Genomic DNA, 21,016 nt, shown 5'->3' on the forward strand with positions numbered 1-21,016 from the left:
CAAGATGTGCCAGCAACCCTCTTATGGTTAAACTGCCAAAATCAAGACTCTCTGCTCACCTTCACTCCTTCATCCCTCTTTTCTCCCACCTCTGGAACAAACTCCCACACTCCCTTCAATCCCACTCCTCCCTCCAGGTCTTTAAAACAGCTGTTCACCACCATCTCTTATCTTCCCCCATCCAAAACGTTGATCTTTTCTACCCCCACTAATTCACCCCAGATCCACCTTGTTTGAAATTCCAACTTATTTCCTGGAAGTCCTGGCAGTGTCCATATGTTTTATACCTCTCCCACCCCCCCCCCCCCTTCCCATGCCCTCCCTCCCCCAAAGCCCTCGCCCTCTCTCAGATCTCTCGATGTCTCCATGTCTCTCGGTCCCTGCTCTCAAATGTTGTGTTTGTGTCCTTCCCCCTCTCTCCCCATCTTGTCTACCGCTCCCGATGTTATTTGTTTTATGTGTCGGTTTGTCTTTCTGTGTGATTAATGTTCGCTCTTTCACGAGCCTCGATCTTGTATACAAAAAAAACAACAAAAAAAAAACAACAACAGTAGATGCAGTAGTTTCACATGACGGAAATTTATCCAAAGGGCAAAGCAGTGTTTTTTTTAATTGTTGGAATTATTTTAAGGCCAACACAAAAATTTGTCTCCTTAAAGCAGCGGTCGGGAACCTATGGCTCGCGAGCCATATATGGCTCTTCCGGTGACGGCATATGGCTCCCAGACAATTCTGAGTTGAAAATAAAAAATAAAAAATAAAAATCAGTTTGGAACTGATTTTAAAATACTTGTGATATTTCTTAATAATACTGTGTCATTTTAAAGTAAACAGAAATTAGTTTTGAAGATAAATTTCACGGGTCACGGGTCACCCGTGGGTCGGGTCGGGAACCAATGGCTCGCGAGCATGTCCGCGTCATTGTAAAGGTGAAGAAATCAATTTTATCAGATAGCCAACTAGTTTATCCGCTTCAACCCTTGTAACGGAAAAGATGGCGAAAAGAAAAAAAGACGATGATTACCGTGCATTCCAGGCTGCGTGGACAGAGGAATTTGCATTTGGTGAGAGAGCAGGATCTGCGGTATGTCTAATATGCAATGATAAAATTGCATCGATGAAACGGTCAAATATAAAGCGGCACTTCGATACGCACCATGCTTCATTTGCATCGAAATATCCAGTGGGGGACAGCAGGAAAAGGGCATGCGAGGAGCTACAGCGGAGAGTGCAGACGAGTCAGGAGCAACTACGTGTGTGGACCAAGCAAGGTGACGGGAATTCCGCTAGCTTTGCGGGTGCTTTGGCAATAGTAAGGAATGGAAAGCCATTCACAGATGGCGAGTATGCCAAAACATTCATGCTTGATGTGGCCAATGAACTGTTTGATGACTTCCCAAATAAAGACAAGATAATCAAACGAATAAAAGACATGCCCCTGTCAGCAAGAACTGTGCACGATCGTAGCATCATGATGGCAAATCAAGTCGAGGAAACACAAATTAAGGACATAAACGCCGGGACATACTTTTCTCTCGCGTTAGATGAGTCAACAGACGTTAGCCATCTATCTCAGTGCAGTATAATTGCCAGGTATGCTGCAGGTGACACTCTGCGTGAGGAAAGCTTGGCTGTTTTGCCAATGAAAGGGACAACAAGAGGAGAGGATTTATTCACGTCTTTCATGGAGTTTGCTAAAGAAAAAAAACTACCAATGGATAAACTTATTTCTGTCTGTACTGATGGTGCACCCTGTATGTTGGGGAAGAACAAAGGATTTGTAGCGCTTCTCCGTGAACATGAAAAGAGAGCCATCCTAAGTTTTCATTGCATCCTGCACCAGGAGGTGCTTTGCGCTCAGACGTGTGGCCAGGAGCTTGGTGAGATGATGTCGCTGGTCATTCGAGTGGTGAACTTTATTGTTGCCCGAGCTTTAAATGATCGCCAGTTTAAAGCTCTGTTAGAAGAAGTTGGGAATCATTATCCCGGTCTGCTTTTACACAGCAACGTGCGTTGGTTGTCAAGGGGGAAGGTGCTCAGCCGTTTTGCAGCTTGCCTGAGTGAAATCCGGACTTTTCTTGAAATGAAAGGCGTCAAGCATCCTGAGCTAGACAACACTGACTGGCTCCTGCAGTTTCACTATCTCGTGGACATAACTGGCCATCTGAACCAGCTCAATGTGAAAATGCAAGGTATTGGAAATACAATCTCATCCCTTCAACAAGCAGTGTTTGCATTTGAAAGCAAGCTGGAAGTCTTTCTCAGGGACATTGAAACAGGTCGTCTTCTGCACTTTGAAAGACTGCAACAATTTAGAGATGCATGCTTAGCAAATGACTCCACTCAACATCTGGATCTCCAGCAGCTAGCTGGCTTTACGTCCAATCTCCTGCAGTCATTCAAAGCACGTTTTGGAGAATTTCGTGCGCGCACTGGTCTTTTCAAGTTCATCACTCATCCACATGAGTGTGCAGTGGACAAAATCGACCTGACATGCATCCCCGGGGTCTCTATCGGAGACTTTGAGCTGGAAGTTGCTGACCTGAAGGCATCAGACATGTGGATGAGTAAGTTCAAGTCACTTAATGGAGAGTTGGAAAGTCTTGCGCGACAGCGAGCAGAGCTGGCGAGGGAACACAAGTGGACAGAAATGAAAAATCTTCAACCTGAAGACCAGCTGATTCTTAAAACTTGGAACGAGCTTCCTATGACATACCACACAATGCAGCGTGTGAGTATTGCCGTATTGACCATGTTTGGCTCTACATACGCATGTGAGCAGTCATTCTCGCATATGAGGAACATTAAGACCAACCTACGCTCACGTTTAACTGATGGAAGCCTCAACGCCTGCATGAAGCTCAACCTCACCACGTATGAACCAGACTACAAGGCCATCAGCAAAACCATGCAGCACCAGAAGTCGCATTAAAAGTAAGACATATTTAATTTATTATACGTTAAAAATACTATATGGCTCTCAATGAAATATATTTAGAAATATTTGGCTTTTATGGCTCTCCCAGTCAAAAAGGTTCCTGACCCCTGCCTTAAAAGAATCGTCAATACCAAAAAGTGATGAGAATAAGAAAAAGCGATGCGATGTGAAAACTTTTCCTTCCACCAAAAGTGCGACGATCTTTACATTGCATAGGAGCCCCTTGTTATTCTTAGAAAATGCTTTCAAACTGTCTGTCTGCCACATTCCAGGAGAAAGTTAAACATAGCAAAGGTGCCTCCAGATACAATTGCAGCAGCCAATGGCAAGGCAGCACAAACAGAGGAGAAACATCTTCCCTTCTGCCCTTCATTTTTATTCCATTGGACCGATACTCCCCCCTCATATGCAAAATGACAATATCTTATGGCTATGACAGGTTGAAATATGCCAGGGAACTGGAAAATTAAAGATCAGGATTAACGAAAATCACAATTAGGATCGTTAACTATTTACTGGGCTGGCAGGATGCCCTAGACCTAGAGGTATGCACCCTCCTCTAGGATGTCTAGCCTGGGTTTGAATCCAGACAGAGCTATAAACTGGCATCGCGGTGATTCGTCGGTGTGCGTGCCCATCCCTCGGATGGACGTTAAACTGGGAGTCCCGTGTGCTGGCATCAGTTGGTGGACGTATAAGACCCACCATCTCCTCCGCAAAGAGGAGGCGAACCATCCTGAACATCCTGAACAAATTACAAATTCCTTCCCTGACTACTTAGTTGAACGTCAGGCCTGGCCAGCCGGTCGGTGAAAGACTTGAGCCATAAACTTTCCACCCCCACACTCTCCTTGGCAAATCCCACAGGAACGTGGGAATACTCGTGGCCGTTACAGAAAGAAGAAGAGTTTATCTGTTTACTGCACTGAAAGACCCCAAACTCTAAAAGCAAGGATCTGCATGAGGCCCACACGTATGATATACCTTTTTGTATTTCAGCCAAATAACTATTTGCAAACGCCTTTTCACAGCCATCCATTTAATAAGCCAACAGTGGCTTTTGAATAAGGAAAAAGGGGGAGACAGCAAGAATAAAGTGAATGAAAATGCAGGTATGCAGAAAGGAAGAGGAAGAAGATTACCTACACCCTAAAATATTGAATTGTTTACAGATCTACTGACACTTTTAAATAAAACAGCAAAGGAAGACAACGATCAGAGTAGCATGACAGCTTACACATGAACTGAGAGAAGAAAATAAAACAAAAGACAGGACAAGAGGCAAAAGGATCATCCATTGGAAGTTAATAAAGATAATTACGCAAATAGATAATTGTGAAAAAGTGTTTTCAGAAGGCAGGGGGTTGTGTAATATGGCAGAGGGGAGGGGTTTATGTAATATGGCAGAGGGGAGGGGTTTGTGTAATATGGCAGAGGGGAGGGGTGTAATATGGCAGATGGGAGGGGTTGTGTAATATGGCAGAAGGGAGGGGTTTGTGTGATATGGCAGAGGGGAGGGGTGTAATACGGCAGAGGGGAGGGGTTGTATAATATGGCAGAGGGGAGGGGTTTGTGTAATATGGCAGAGGGGAGGGGTGTAATATGGCAGATGGGAGGGGTTGTGTAATATGGCAGAAGGGAGGGGTTTGTGTAATATGGCAGAGGGGAGGGGTTTGTGTAATATGGCAGAGGGGAGGGGTTTGTGTAATATGGCAGAGGGGAGGGGTGTAATATGGCAGAGGGGAGGGGTTGTATAATATGGCAGAGGGGAGGGGTTGTGTAATATGGCAGAGGGGAGGGGTTGTGTAATATGGCAGAGGTGAGGGGTTGTGTAATATGGCAGAGGGGACGGGTTGTGTAATATGGCAGAAGGGAGGGGTTTGTGTGATATGGCAGAGGGGAGGGGTTTGTGTAATATGGCAGAGGGGAGGGGTTTGTGTAATATGGCAGAAGGGAGGGGTTTGTGTGATATGGCAGAGGGGAGGGGTTTGTGTAATATGGCAGAGGGGAGGGGTTTGTGTGATATTGCAGAGGGGAGGGGTTTGTGTGATATTGCAGAGGGGAGGGGTTTGTGTGATATTGCAGAGGGGAGGGGTTTGTGTAATATGGCAGAGGGGCGGGGTTTGTGTGATATTGCAGAGGGGAGGGGTTTGTGTGATATTGCAGAGGGGAGGGGTTTGTGTGATATTGCAGAGGGGAGGGGTTTGTGTGATATTGCAGCGGGGAGGGGTTTGTGTGATATTGCAGAGGGGAGGGATTTGTGTAATATGGCAGAGGGGAGGGGTTTCTGTAATATGGCAGAAGGGAGGGGTTTGTGTAATATGGCAGAAGGGAGGGGTTTGTGTGATATGGCAGAGGGGAGGGTTTTGTGTGATATTGCAGAGGGGAGGGGTTTGTGTAATATTGCAGAGGGGAGGGGTTTGTGTGATATTGCAGAGGGGAGGGGTTTGTGTGATATTGCAGAGGGGAGGGGTTTGTGTGATATTGCAGAGGGGAGGGGTTTGTGTAATATGGCAGAGGGGAGGGGTTTGTGTAATTTGGCAGAAGGGAGGGGTTTGTGTAATATGGCAGAAGGGAGGGGTTTGTGTAATATGGCAGAGGGGAGGGGTTTGTGTAATATGGCAGAAGGGAGGGGTTTGTGTAATATGGCAGAGGGGAGGGGTTTGTGTGATAACCACATGGTGGTGGGATGATGAAGTTGGAAAGAGGATTGACGAGAAGAGGAAGAAGTTCAAGGAGTGGCAGAAGGCGAAGGGTACGGGAGCAGAAACAGCAGAGCATGAAAGTTATAAGGCAGCCAGGAAGGCTGCAAAGAAAGAGGGAGCAAAGGCGCAGGAGGCATGTAGGAAAATGTTCGGAGAACGCTTGGATTCGGAAGAGGGTCAGAAAGCAGTATTCAGGATTGCAAAGCAGATAGCGAAGAGAGGTGTGATGGGATGGGGGTGAGTTGCTTGAAGGATGAAGTGGGACAAATCGTTGTGGACCCAGATGGAATTAAAGGAAGATGGAAAAGATATATGGAAATGCTGTTGAATACAGAGAATGAATGGGATGGCAACATGGAGAGTAACCCAGTTTTAGGACCGGCAGAGAAGATAACTGAGAAGGAAGTTGAGGAAGCGATAAAAGCAATGAAGAGTGGAAAAGCGGGACGGCCGACGGGAGTTGTGGGAGATATGTTGAAGGCAGCAGGAAGTTGGGGTGTGAAGAGAATGACAGAGATCTGTAATCTGGTGGTGAAAGAAGGCCGCATTCCAGTGAATTGCGAACTGAGTACCCGCGTCCCTCTATACAAGGGGAAAGGTGACCCTCTGGACTGTGGCTCGTACCGAGCGATAAAGTTATTGGAGCATGGAATGAAGGTATTGGAAAGGGTGTTGCAGAGGAGGATAAGGAAGAAAGTGAAGATCGACGAAATGCAGTTTGGATTTATGCCAGGAAGAGGAACGACAGACGCGCTTTTCATTGTGAGGCAGTTGCAGGAGAAGTACATGGAGAAGAGGAAGAAGTTGTTTTTTGGGTTTGTTGATCTGGAGAAAGCATTCGATAGGGTTCCAGGCAAAGTATTGACATGGGCATTGAGGAAGTTAGGAGTGGAGGAATGGTTGATCAGAGTCGTGATGGCAATGTACAAAAGAGCGCGCACAGCTGTAAGGACGAAGGACGGGAACAGTGGTGAGTTTGAGGTGAAGGTGGGAGTGCATCAGGGGTCGGTACTAAGTCCACTTCTATTTGTAGCTGTGATGGAGGTGCTGGCTCAGAACGTAAAGGAGGGTTTACCGTGGGAGTTGTTGTATGCAGATGATCTGGTGTTGATTGCGGAAAGTATGGATGGACTGAAGGAAAAGATGAACAAGTGGAAGGAATGTATGGAGACAAAAGGTCTGAAGGTGAATATCGGAAAGACGAAGGTGATGGCAAGTGGTAAAGCATGTGGTGAGGTGGAAAGAACTGGGAAGTGGCCGTGTGCTGTGTGTAGGAAGGGTGTCGGAGTGAACTCCATTCAATGTACAATGTGCGCTGAGTGGGTTCATCAAAAATGTAGTGGTCTGAGAGGATCATTAACCAGTGTGGCAGCTACATTCAAATGTAAGGTGTGCACAGAGGGAGCTGCAGATGGAGGAAATGTTGAGTTGGATCTTGGAGACGGCGTGAAGCTGGAAGGTGTGAAAACATTTTGCTACCTCGGAGACATGCTGAATGGAGAAGGTGGATCAGACTCGGCAACGGTTGCTCGAGTGAGTTGTGCATGGAAGAAGTTTCGGGAACTGAGTGGCGTGCTGATGAGGAGGAGAGTGTCGCTGAAGCTGAAGGGAAAGGTGTATGCTGCATGTGTGAGAAGTGTTATAATTTATGGGAGCGAGACATGGGTAATGAACGTCGAGGAGCAACGAAGGCTGGAAAGGGTGGAAATGCGAATGGTTCGGTGGATGTGCGGAGTATCGTTGAGAGAGAGGAAGACAAATGATGAATTGCGAAAGATGATGGGAATAGAGCCTGTGATTGATGCTGTGAAGAGGAACAGGTTGAGATGGTTTGGTCATGTGTTGAGGAAGGATGAAAGTGACTGGTTGAGAAGAGTGATGGAAATGAATATAGAAGGAAGTAGAGGACGGGGAAGACCGAGAAAGACTTGGCTAAAGATGGTGGAAGAAGAAATGCGGGCAAGGGGGTTAACAAGGAGAGATGCAGAAAATAGGGCAAAATGGAGAAGATTGTCATGGGGACCGTAAGGCTAACCCCCACTCTAGCAGGGAAAATGGCCTTAAAATGCATGTTGTAAAATGCATGTTGGAGGGATTTGTGTAATATGGCAGAGGGTTGTGTAATATGGCAGAGGGGAGGGGTTTGTGTGATATGGCAGAGGGGAGGGGTTTGTGTAATATGGCAGAGGGGAGGGGTTTGTGTGATATGGCAGAGGGGAGGGGTTTGTGTAATATGGCAGAGGGGAGGGGTTTGTGTGATAAATCAGAGGGGAGGGGTTTGTGTGATATAGCAGAGGGGAGGGGTTTGTGTAATATGGCAGAGGGCAGGGGTTTGTGTAATATGGCAGAGGGGAGGGGTTTGTGTAATATGGCAGAGGGGAGGGGTTTGTGTGATATAGCAGAGGGGAGGGGTTTGTGTAATATGGCAGAGGAGAGGGGTTTGTTTGATAAAGCAGAGGGGAGGGGTTTGTGTAATATGGCAAAAGGGAGGAGTTTGTGTGATATGGCAGAGGGGAGGGGTTTGTGTCATATGGCAGAGGGGAGGGGCTTGTGGAATATGGCAGAGGGGGAGGGGTTTGTGTAATATGGCAAAGGGGAGGGGTTTGTGGAATATGGCATAGGGGAGGGGTTTGTGTAATATGGCAAAGGGGAGGTGTTTGTGGAATATGGCAGAGGGGAGGGGTTTGTGGAATATGGCAGAGGGGAGGGGTTTGTGGAATATGGCAGAGGGGAGGGGTTTGTGGAATATGGCAGAGGGGAGGGGTTTGTGGAATACGGAAGAGGGGAGGGGTTTGTGGAATATGGCAGAGGGGAGGGGTTTGTGGAATATGGCAAAGGGGAGGGGTTTGTGTAATATGGCAAAGGGGAGGGGTTTGTGGAATATGGCAGAGGGGAGGGGTTGTGTAATATGGCAGAGGGGAGGGGTTTGTGGAATATGGCAGAGGGGAGGGGTTTGTGTAATTATGGCAGATGGGAGGGGTTTGTGTAATATGGCAGAGGGGAGGCGTTTGTGTAATATGGCAGAGGGGAGGGGTTTGTGTGATTTGGCAGAAGGGAGGGGTTTGTGTGATAAAGCAGAGGGGAGGGGTTTGTGCAATATGGCAGAGGGGAGGGGTTTGTGTGATATGGCAGAGGGGAGGGGTTTGTGTGATAAAGCAGAGGGGAGGGGTTTGTGCAATATGGCAGAGGGGAGGGGTTTGTGTGATATGGCAGAGGGGAGGGGTTTGTGTGATAAAGCAGAGGGGAGGGGTTTGTGCAATATGGCAGAGGGGAGGGGTTTGTGTGATATGGCAGAAGGGAGGGGTTTGTGTGATAAAGCAGAGGGGAGGGGTTTGTGCAATATGGCAGAGGGGAGGGGTTTGTGTGATATGGCAGAGGGTAGGGGTTTGTGTGATAAAGCAGAGGGGAGGGGTTTGTGCAATATGGCAGAGGGGAGGGGTTTGTGTGATATGGCAGAAGGGAGGGGTTTGTGTGATAAAGCAGAGGGGAGGGGTTTGTGCAATATGGCAGAGGGGAGGGGTTTGTGTGATAAAGCAGAGGGGAGGGGTTTGTGTGATTGAACAGAGGGGAGGGGGTTTGTGTAATATGGCAGAGGGGAGGGGTTTGTGTGATAAAGCAGAGGGGAGGGGTTTGTGTCATATGGCAGAGGGGAGGGGTTTGTGTGATTGAACAGAGGGGAGGGGGTTTGTGTAATATGGCAGAGGGGAGGGGTTTGTGTAATATGGCAGAGGGGAGGGGTTTGTGTGATTGAACAGAGGGGAGGGGGTTTGTGTAATATGGCAGAGGGGAGGGGTATGTGTAATATGGCAGAGGGGAGGGGTTTGTGTAATATGGCAGAGGGGAGGGGTTTGTGTAATATGGCAGAGGGGAGGGGTTTCTGTGATTGAGCAGAGGGGAGGGGTTTGTGTGATTGAGCAGAGGGGAGGGGTTTGTGTAATATGGCAGAGGGGAGGGGTTTGTGTAATATGGCAGAGGGGAGAAGTTGTGTAATATGGCAGAGGGGAGGGGTTTGTGTGATATGGCAGAGGGGAGGGGTTTGTGTGATATGGCAGAGGGGAGGGGTTTGTGTGATATGGCAGAGGGGAGGGGTTTGTGTGATATGGCAGAGGGGAGGGGTTTGTGTAAAATGGCAGAGGGGAGGGGTTTGTGTGATATGGCAGAGGGGAGGGGTTTGTGTGATATGGCAGAGGGGAGGGGTTTGTGTGATATGGCAGAGGGGAGGGGTTTGTGTGATATGGCAGAGGGGAGGGGTTTGTGAAATATGGCAGAGGGGAGGGGTTTGTGTGATATTGCAGAGGGGAGGGGTTTGTGTGATATGGCAGAGGGGAGGGGTTTGTGAAATATGGCAGAGGGGAGGGGTTTGTGTAATATGGCAGAGGGGAGGGGTTTGTGTAATATGGCAGAGGAGAGGGGTTTGTGTGATATGGCAGAGGGGAGGGGTTTGTGTGATAAAGCAGAGGGGAGGGGTTTGTGCAATATGGCAGAGGGGAGGGGTTTGTGTGATATGGCAGAGGGGAGGGGTTTGTGTGATAAAGCAGAGGGGAGGGGTTTGTGCAATATGGCAGAGGGGAGGGGTTTGTGTGATATGGCAGAGGGGAGGGGTTTGTGTGATAAAGCAGAGGGGAGGGGTTTGTGCAATATGGCAGAGGGGAGGGGTTTGTGTGATATGGCAGAAGGGAGGGGTTTGTGTGATAAAGCAGAGGGGAGGGGTTTGTGCAACATGGCAGAGGGGAGGGGTTTGTGTGATATGGCAGAGGGTAGGGGTTTGTGTGATAAAGCAGAGGGGAGGGGTTTGTGCAATATGGCAGAGGGGAGGGGTTTGTGTGATATGGCAGAAGGGAGGGGTTTGTGTGATAAAGCAGAGGGGAGGGGTTTGTGCAATATGGCAGAGGGGAGGGGTTTGTGTGATAAAGCAGAGGGGAGGGGTTTGTGTGATTGAACAGAGGGGAGGGGGTTTGTGTAATATGGCAGAGGGGAGGGGTTTGTGTGATAAAGCAGAGGGGAGGGGTTTGTGTCATATGGCAGAGGGGAGGGGTTTGTGTGATTGAACAGAGGGGAGGGGGTTTGTGTAATATGGCAGAGGGGAGGGGTTTGTGTAATATGGCAGAGGGGAGGGGTTTGTGTGATTGAACAGAGGGGAGGGGGTTTGTGTAATATGGCAGAGGGGAGGGGTATGTGTAATATGGCAGAGGGGAGGGGTTTGTGTAATATGGCAGAGGGGAGGGGTTTGTGTAATATGGCAGAGGGGAGGGGTTTCTGTGATTGAGCAGAGGGGAGGGGTTTGTGTGATTGAGCAGAGGGGAGGGGTTTGTGTAATATGGCAGAGGGGAGGGGTTTGTGTAATATGGCAGAGGGGAGAAGTTGTGTAATATGGCAGAGGGGAGGGGTTTGTGTGATATGGCAGAGGGGAGGGGTTTGTGTGATATGGCAGAGGGGAGGGGTTTGTGTGATATGGCAGAGGGGAGGGGTTTGTGTGATATGGCAGAGGGGAGGGGTTTGTGTAAAATGGCAGAGGGGAGGGGTTTGTGTGATATGGCAGAGGGGAGGGGTTTGTGTGATATGGCAGAGGGGAGGGGTTTGTGTGATATGGCAGAGGGGAGGGGTTTGTGTGATATGGCAGAGGGGAGGGGTTTGTGAAATATGGCAGAGGGGAGGGGTTTGTGTGATATTGCAGAGGGGAGGGGTTTGTGTGATATGGCAGAGGGGAGGGGTTTGTGAAATATGGCAGAGGGGAGGGGTTTGTGTAATATGGCAGAGGGGAGGGGTTTGTGTAATATGGCAGAGGAGAGGGGTTTGTGTGATATGGCAGAGGGGAGGGGTTTGTGTGATAAAGCAGAGGGGAGGGGTTTGTGAAATATGGCAGAGGGGAGGGGTTTGTGTAATATGGCAGAGGGGAGGGGTTTGTGTAATATGGCAGAGGGGAGGGGTTTGTGGAACATGGCAGAGGGGAGGGGTTTGTGTGATATGGCAGAGGGGAGGGGTTTGTGTGATATGGCAGAAGGGAGGGGTTTGTGTAATATGGCAGAGGGGAGGGGTTTGTGTGATATGGCAGAAGGGAGGGGTTTGTGTAATATGGCAGAGGGGAGGGGTTTGTGGAACATGGCAGAGGGGAGGGGTTTGTGTGATATGGCAGAGGGGAGGGGTTTGTGTGATATGGCAGAAGGGAGGGGTTTGTGTAATATGGCAGAGGGGAGGGGTTTGTGGAACATGGCAGAGGGGAGGGGTTTGTGTGATATGGCAGAGGGGAGGGGTTTGTGTGATTGAGCAGAGGGGAGGGGTTTGTGTAATATGGCAGAGGGGAGTGGTTTGTGTAATATGGCAGAGGGGAGGTGTATACCAACTTAACAGCAACTTGTGTATACTACACAGCGACTTAGGTCAACTTAAGTGAAACTACAGAACCAACCTAACAACAACTTGTGTATACTATACACAATATGGCAGAGGGGAGGGGTTTGTGTGATATGGCAGAAGGGAGGGGTTTGTGTGATAAAGCAGAGGGGAGGGGTTTGTGCAATATGGCAGAGGGGAGGGGTTTGTGTGATATGGCAGAGGGGAGGGGTTTCTGTGATAAAGCAGAGGGGAGGGGTTTGTGCAATATGGCAGAGGGGAGGGGTTTGTGTGATATGGCAGAGGGGAGGGGTTTGTGTGATAAAGCAGAGGGGAGGGGTTTGTGCAATATGGCAGAAGGGAGGGGTTTGTGTGATAAAGCAGAGGGGAGGGGTTTGTGCAATATGACAGAGGGGAGGGGTTTGTGTGATAAAGCAGAGGGGAGGGGTTTGTGTGATTGAACAGAGGGGAGGGGGTTTGTGTAATATGGCAGAGGGGAGGGGTTTGTGTGATAAAGCAGAGGGGAGGGGTTTGTGTCATATGGCAGAGGGGAGGGGTTTGTGTGATTGAACAGAGGGGAGGGGGTTTGTGTAATATGGCAGAGGGGAGGGGTTTGTGTAATATGGCAGAGGGGAGGGGTTTGTGTGATTGAACAGAGGGGAGGGGGTTTGTGTAATATGGCAGAGGGGAGGGGTATGTGTAATATGGCAGAGGGGAGGGGTTTGTGTAATATGGCAGAGGGGAGGGGTTTGTGTAATATGGCAGAGGGGAGGGGTTTCTGTGATTGAGCAGAGGGGAGGGGTTTGTGTGATTGAGCAGAGGGGAGGGGTTTGTGTAATATGGCAGAGGGGAGGGGTTTGTGTAATATGGCAGAGGGGAGGGGTTTGTGTAATATGGCAGAGGGGAGGGGTTTGTGTAATATGGCAGAGGGGAGGGGTTTGTGTAATATGGCGGAGGGGAGGGGTTTGTGTAATATGGCGGAGGGGAGGGGTTTGTGTAATATGGCAGAGGGGAGGGGTTTGTGTAATATGGCAGAGGGGAGGGGTTTGTGTAATATGGCAGAGGGGAGGGGTTTGTGTAATATGGCAGAGGGGAGGGGTTTGTGTAATATGGCAGAGGGGAGGGGTTGTGTAATCTGGCAGAGGGGAGGGGTTGTGTAATCTGGCAGAGGGGAGGGGTTGGCCAATTAGTCACAGCAAAAAGTATTGGGAGGAAGGACGAGAAAAGCGGTGAAGAAGAGGACGGAGGCGATGGTTGGTGGGGGGCGTCAGAGGAAGATGATAATCGGGATGACGCCAAGGTGGAAACGAGGGGTGAAAATATAGCGGGTAAGGTAGGGGAGGAGAGAAGAGGCGAGACGCGCCATTTTTTTCACGTTTCAAACACAGCACCCGTCGCTCGCTCACTGCACCTTCCCGATCTCATGGCAACCACACCAGAACCATCATGTCCCAGCACAAGGACAATATAAAGTCGAAACGGCCTTGCTTTCCTTCACGGGCCCCTCTCCCCGAACGCACACCAATGCACGGCAATGCAAACATCCGAGGAAGCCGAAGCCGCGTCTCGCTCCTCGTTTTCTCACAGGATGATCCACTCGAACCGCCCGTCCACCCTCGCAGCGCACGCACCCTTTCCTTAGTCTTGCGCCGTCGTTACATAACAACAAACAAAGACCTAATGTCCGCCGAATAACGACCGGATGAGCCCGCATTGCAGACCTGGGCCTGTCGTCTTCCCTCCTCGTCCTCGTCCGCCTCCCTCCTCCCTCCCCTCGCCTCTTCGCGTTTCTCCCTCTCCTTGTCTGTTCCTCGTTCGACTGTACACGGATCACAAGCCCGTGTCCCCCTGGCGGCAGGCATGCCGAATGTTACTCCATTCGAACGAATTTTCATTCATTAAAGCTTCCCATCTCTCGATTGCTTATGTACAGTATCTTATGTACAGCTTATGTACAGTATCTTATGTACAGCTTATGTACAGTATCTTCCCATATGTACAGTATCTTCATTGCCAACAATGTACGGTACGGTTCGGTGCGGTACGCCAGTTTACCATAATTAATTCAAAGCTTCGTGAAACCTACTTTAAAGATCGATTAAAACTCTAGCAAAACAATTTCAATATCATCTTAACAGAACTTGATACTTTTCCCACAAAATCAGTCACATTACTTCATTATCTTCGTGTACACACACTTCCGGTCACTAGCGAACAACCCGGTGTGTGCACACGTACTTCCGGTCACTTGTGAACAACCCGGGGTGTATGCACGTACTTCCGGTCACTAACGAACAACCCGGTGTGTGCACACATACTTCCAGTCACTTGTGAACAACCCGGGGTGTGTACACGTACTTCCGGTCACTAGCGAACAAGTCGGTGTGTGCACACGTACTTCCGGTCACTTGCGAACAACCCGGGGTGTGTTCACGTACTTCCGGTCACTAGCGAATAACGCAGGGAGTGTACACGTACTTCCGGTCACTATGGAACAACCGGGGGCGTGTACACGTACTTCCGGTCACCAGTGAATAACCCTTGGTGTGCACAAGTACTTCCGCTCATTAGTGAACAACCCAAAGAGTGTGCACGTACTTCCGGCCACTAGTGAACAGCCCGGGGAGTGTACATGTACTTCCGGTCACTATCAAACAACCCGGGTGTGTGTACACGTAGTTCCGGTCACTAGTGAACAACCCGGGGAATGTACACGCACTTCCGGTCACTTGTGAACAACCCGGGGTGTATACACGTACTTCCGGTCACTAGCGAACAACCCGGTGTGTGCACACGTACTTCCGGTCACTAGCGAACAACCCGGGGTGTGTGCACGTCCTTCCGCTCACTAGTGAACAACCCCGGGAGTGTACAAGTACTTCCGGTCACTTGTGAACAACCCGGGGAGTGTACAAGTACTTCCGGTCATTAGCGAATAACCCGGGGTGTGTGCACGTATTTCCGGTCACCATCAAACAACCCGGGGTGTGTACAAGTACTTCCGGTCACTTGTGAACAACCCGGGGAGTGTACACGTACTTCCGGTCACTCGTGAATAACGCAGGGAGTGTACACGTACTTCCGGTCACTATGGAACAACCGGGGGCATGTACACGTACTTCCGGTCACCAGTGAATAACCCTTGGTGTGCACAAGTACTTCCGCTCATTCGTGAACAACCCAAGGAGTGTACATGTACTTCCGGTCACTAGCAAACAACCCGGGGAGTGTACGCGTAGTTCCGGTCACTAGTGAACAACCCGGGGAGTGTACACGTACTTCCGGCCACTAGTGAACAGCCCGGGGAGTGTACATGTACTTCCGGTCACTTGTGAACAACCCGGGGTGTGTACACGTACTTCCGGTCACTAGTGAATAACCCTGGGTGTGCACAAGTAATTCCGCGCATTAGTGAACAACCCAAGGAGTGTACATGTACTTCCGGTCACTAGCAAACAACCCGGGGAGTGTACGCGTAGTTTCGGTCACTAGTGAACAACCCGGGGAATGTACACGCACTTCCGGTCACACGTGAACAACCCGGGGAGTGCACACGTACTTCCGGTCACTAGTGAACAACCCGGGGAATGTACACGTACTTCCGGTCACCAGTGAACAACTTGCCAAGCCACCCGTTCCTTATGAACCGTTCCAAATGGAGTGCTTGTTATGAAATGGAGAAGATCCTCGTTGTATTTCCCTCTCTCGTGGTGAGCTTCCCTATAAGAAGGCCGGCTTCGGGAGTGAGGGATTACTGTGCTATCAAATGTGACCGGACTCGAGTTGGTAAGTTGAATAATGTTGCTTATGGGCTTGCTTGTGATGTGCTCGAGATTTGATGTTTCGAGTACTAATGTAATGCTTATTTCTGTTGTAGATGATGTGGAGATCGATTTCAATACAGCTCTATATCTTGAGAGAGGTTGTGGCTTAAGGTTCTACCACAGTGCTTGCGTGAGTGCTTAAAATGGAGTGCTTGCTGCTTGAGTGTTGTCTCTGTCATTGTCACCGTCTCCAGACCGTAAAGGTAGGTCGGTGTTACACAAATCAGAACGTTTCCTTTCAATCTCCTTGATATCTTTCTGTCTGCCATTACACCTTCCACCCTCGTCCACACATTCGCACCCACCTGAATCCTCCTCCACACCTCTGCCTCTGACTTACCATCCCCAGTCACTGTTCCCCCAGATACTCAAACCTATTTCCTTGTCTGATTCTCCTTCCCCTCGAACCTGATATTCTTTTTTTTTTCTTCTGCTGCCCGACCTTCATCATCTCCATCTTCTCTATGTTCATTTTCAGCCCAAGTTTCTCAAATGCTTCCTTCCACTCCCCCATTACTTCCTGCATCTCTCGCCCACTCTCCACACCAACAACCAGATCGTCTGCATACAATATTCCCTGGGAAGGAACAACGGGTAATGGAAGAGGTGAGATTAGGGGAGAAGGAAGGGGTGGAGTAAGGGAGAGTAGCAAAAGAAAGAGGGAAGGAAATATGAAAGGGAGGGGAAAAGGAGAGGGGAAAGAGAAGGAGGGAAGTTGAAAGATGGTGAGAGGGGAGGGGGAAATCACCCACTTGACAAACTTTGTGATTTTTTTTTTTTTAAGGAGCGAAATTCATGGAAGTGCAAGGCATAACTTACAGTGGTACAAACATCAAGGGAATAACTGACCAGGAAAAGAAGAGTGGAGGAAACAATGAAACTAGCAAGTAAGATGGTTGAGTTAGGAAAGGTTAATGGGGGTAATAAAGATCATGGGTCAGAATTGGGGGTGAAACAAGAGATGTCGCATCACTGCTTCCTTAAAACCCTGGAGTGAGGAATGACACAGGAGCCTCTGGGTGGTGGTTCCATAAACATGAGACATGAGGAATAAAAGAGTTGAGGTGTGCAGTCACCCTGGATTTTAAAAGTTTATCCAGGAGGGGGTGACTGGAAGAACGCGTCCATCATTGAGTTGCAGGGGAGCGTCGGAGGACTGAGAGAGGAAAGGAGCAACATCGGAGATCCAAGAGAGGACCCCAATTCTCTATGTAAATGTGTATCGTACAGCCAATAGCCATACTGTGGAAGCCTACAATACAAGTCGTATTAAAATTATCCGCATGAACATGATGGACATCATACAAGTGGAGGAACTTTTTGCTCGTGTTCCAAATTTATCAGTCTAGCATCAAATAATTTTCAGTTCAGCAGAGTGACGTAGTTGCTGTCTTTCTGTCAGTGGGATGACGTACTGTATTCATACACAGTGTGGATTGTCCTGAAAACAGTGAAGAGAGTGTCTTCCAGAGCATTGGAGAGATAGTTTATGTCGATGTAATGTATCAGGCTGGGAAGACAGTTTGAGTGCACCATCGGTCGTTTATTGCGCAGCCGGGAAAACCACAAGCCCCCAGTGTAGGCCCAGCTTCTTCTGCCAAGCCGTATGCCCCGCCTCCTTTATATCCACCTTCCGGTTTAATCCCATGCAATACATAACAGTCGACGAGGAAGAAAACTAGCCCCAACACTGCTTCAGGGTACTCCAGCCACTACTGCGAGAGGGTTTCAATGACAGCAATGTATTGACTGTGTTGGTGGAGGAAGTTAGAAATCCAGAAATTAAGGTGGCCTTGTACGTCCCAGGTAGGGAGCTTTGCAATCAAAACTGATAGTCAGCAGAGATCAGGATGTTTGAAAACAGGAAGGAGTTGACATCACCAGAAATGATGGATTCCATTACTATGCTTAAAATTGGAAAGAGCTTACCGATCTGTAGTTGTGAGGATCTGTTTTTCACCCTTCTTGTGGGTGGGAGTGATATTCGCCGATTTTCAGGTGGATGGGAGGTGACTAATGGAGGACAGGCTGAATATAGGAGACCACACAGAGAAGCACAACAGAAAGTGAGAACATGGTCACTGATGCGATCCCGTCACCGCAGCAAGGTCGCATCTGGATATAACTTGTTGTACCTTCTCGGGTGAGAAAGACACAAAGTACAGCAAGATGGTGTCACATGGGGACAGAATTAGATGGGTTGGATACACAACACTTGGAGGCCAACACTGAGTAAAGGTATTCTGCTTTATCCCTGGCAGAGTCTGCAGAGATGCCATTTGAGGTAAGGGAAGGGATTCAGTGTGAGCACACATCAGACATGGACTGGCAAGATTTTGAGGAAGGAGACTTGTTGGACATGTTTTTCCAACACTCCACATACTTCCACTTCCTGTACCACAGAGTTTTTTCGCCGCGGGTGAGTTACGCCAAACAATCGTCCATGGCTTGTAGCACTCCATGCACCCCTGTGCCTGTGGGATGTTCCCCAAGGTGAAGCAAGCTGCGGGGATTGGTAAGAAAATAAGGATCTATATGTATAAGGAGCCAGGTTTCTCTGTCCATGACGCTTTATTCTAAAGAGTTTCCGCTGTCGTAGAATAATACAAATGGTACCATTGGAAAGCTAATAATCCATTTACCTGGAACAAAAATTCATTCGTTTAATCACAAACTTGCCCTGTTTTAAAAGCCTGTGTTTCCAGGATTGAGAAAGAAGATTCATGACCTGGAGCTCTATGGCAGAGGTTCCAACGGTACAATCTATTATTCTACCACACTAGTAACCCTTTACAAGGATAGGAAGAGAGCACACAAAATTATATATAGTAATACTTCTCAAGCCAGAGAGAAGTATATAAAAGTAGACGGAAAGAGCACACAATCAACAACACCCACAACAATGGCATCAATTAGTGTTAGATAATATTATTTTTTCTTGTAATTTTAAAGACATGAAAAAAGTCAGAACCTGCAAATTTGGAGATTATATATTGATTGTCGAAACTAGAGTTAATAGAACACCTTACCCCACACAGTTTTGAAAAAAATAGACATGGGCGGCGTCTGCCAGCAGCAAATTTGATTGGTCGAGATTATGTAAAATGCCGTAATGTTTCGTCCAAGTTCTGCTAAACTGAAGTTCTGCAGTTTTACATAGCCCCATTAAATGTAGTCCAATGGGGGCAGGTCAAGCAAACAAGATGGCCAACAAGCAACTGGTCCACATCTACAGAGTGGCCACAAAGTCCCTATGCATGCAGAGAGAATTTAGTTAGAATTTATCTGTATGCTCCTCTCCTATCAAATTTGTCATATGAAAATCCTATTTAAATTTCAAGTCAATCGGATGAAAATTGAGGATTTTAGAAATTTGGCCTATGTTGACCTCAAAAATAGTTGGTGGTTGGTTTCACTAAGCTGATATGAAAATCCTTTTCAAATTTCAAGTGAATCAGATGAAAATTGAGGATTTTAGAAATTTGAAATTGTTGTTGACCTTTGGTCTATGTTGACCTTTTGGCCTATGCTGATATCAAAAATAGTTGGTGTTTGAATTCAGTTAGCAGATATGTAAATCCCATTCAAATTTCAAGTCAATCGGGTGAAATTGAGGATTTTAGAAATTTGAAAAAAGTGGTTGACCTTTGGCCTATGTTGACCTTATGCCCTACGTTGACCTCAAATAGTTGGTGGTTGGTTTCACTAAGCAGATATGAAAATCTCCCCTCCTAATCACAAATTTATCCACACAAATTTGAATTTTTCTCCATGTTCTTCTGGACATCTTCTTCCATGTTGAGGATTAGAAGTCATAAAAGCAGCCCCTAACAGCTGTTTTAGGTCTTCAACTGTTGTTAGGCGGAGATGATAAATTTCCTCTTTTACAATGCCCCAAAGCGAGTTGTCACATGTTGTTAAGTCCAGACTTTGAGGAGGCCACGCTATCTCAGATCCGCATCCAATCCATCGTCCATTGTGAATTTGTTGTCGAGATATTCTGTAACTGTGAGAGCATAAATGTGTTGGTGCACCATCTTGTTGCAGGATAGCTGTTGCCTCGAGAACTCTCTCACGCAGTTGTGGAACAAACCATGTCTGAAGCATGTTCAAATAAGCAGTGTGATTGACACTTGTATCGAAAAAATATGGCCCTATGGAGTGATCTTCTGAAATTGCTGCCCACATCATGACATGAAGAGGATGCTGTTCAATTTCCTCATAGAAATGAGTATTTTCTTTGCACTAAAAAGAAACATACCTGGATCGATTGCTGAATTAAATAACACACACTCATCCGGAAAAAATACACTTCGTCTTGATTTAATGGTGGGAAATCGCTGCAGAAGAGCCTTGCTCTAAATCAAGTCAAATCAAGGACACTCCCTTTGAAAAAGCCTTCTTCTCCCATGCCCGCATCGTGTCGCACGTAGGAGCTGGCTTATCGAACCTCTGTGAAAATCTTGTCCTTATGTCTTGCTCCTCCTTGTCCTCAAAACTTGCTTCTCGCGCGCGGTCGTGAACCCAAACACAAGTAATCAGTCTCTCTTCTATCGTGTACTCACTGTTGTCCGTCATGCTGAAGCCGTACCTGGAAAGCAAATAAAACAAATAAGTAAGAGGACACACTATTATGCATAGGGACTTTGTGGCCACTCTGCACTGATCCACTTGTCTGGGAATACCTCATTCAAGAACCGTCTCACCTTCAAAGGATAGTGCCCGGGAGCTTCGTCTCACTCGCACAAAGTGGTGTGTGAAAGATTTAATCGTTGTGGTTCGGGAACCAAATGAGATAATTGTGGTGGATGACTTTAGGAAGTTGTCTCATCAGAAAATGTCAACTCTTAAAGAACACCAGGGGAATTGTGTATTTAACAACTATCGGGGACGCCTCTTCGTGGTGGTTGTACTTTTACCCCCCAAAGCAAGTCTGGGGCCAAATCTTCCCCATTCCTCCCTGCCGCCCGGATTCGTCCACGATGGGGTTGAGGTCGCTGACCGCGATTAAGGTCAGAGAGCCAATAGGTCCCTATGGACAGGGCTTTCTCTCCCTTTCTTTCTTTTTCTCTTTCTCTTTTTTTTTTTTCTCTCTCTTTCTTTCTTTCTTTCTTTCTTTCTTTCTTTCTCTCTCTCTCTCTCTCTCTCTCTCTCTCTCTCTCTCTCTCTGTGTCTCTGTTGTGGTCCTGACTTTGTGAAGATGGGTCCACCGCACTGGA

The 21,016-nt window shown here is 47.9% G+C and overlaps 1 protein-coding gene across 1 annotated transcript in view; it reads right to left on the bottom strand.

The window, feature by feature from the left end:
- LOC137417416 (zinc finger protein 362-like) overlaps positions 1–13,790 on the bottom strand; it is a 111,669-nt gene extending 97,879 nt beyond the window's left edge. The window contains exon 1 of the mRNA XM_068103317.2: positions 13,695–13,790. The gene's annotated coding sequence lies outside the window, so the exon portion shown is untranslated. The remainder of the gene's footprint in view (positions 1–13,694) is intronic.
- Positions 13,791–21,016: the final 7,226 nt, after the last annotated feature.

This window comes from Myxine glutinosa, chromosome 6, assembly GCF_964187855.1.
Source record: "Myxine glutinosa chromosome 6, kmMyxGlut1.1, whole genome shotgun sequence".
Classification (NCBI taxonomy): domain Eukaryota; kingdom Metazoa; phylum Chordata; class Myxini; order Myxiniformes; family Myxinidae; genus Myxine; species Myxine glutinosa.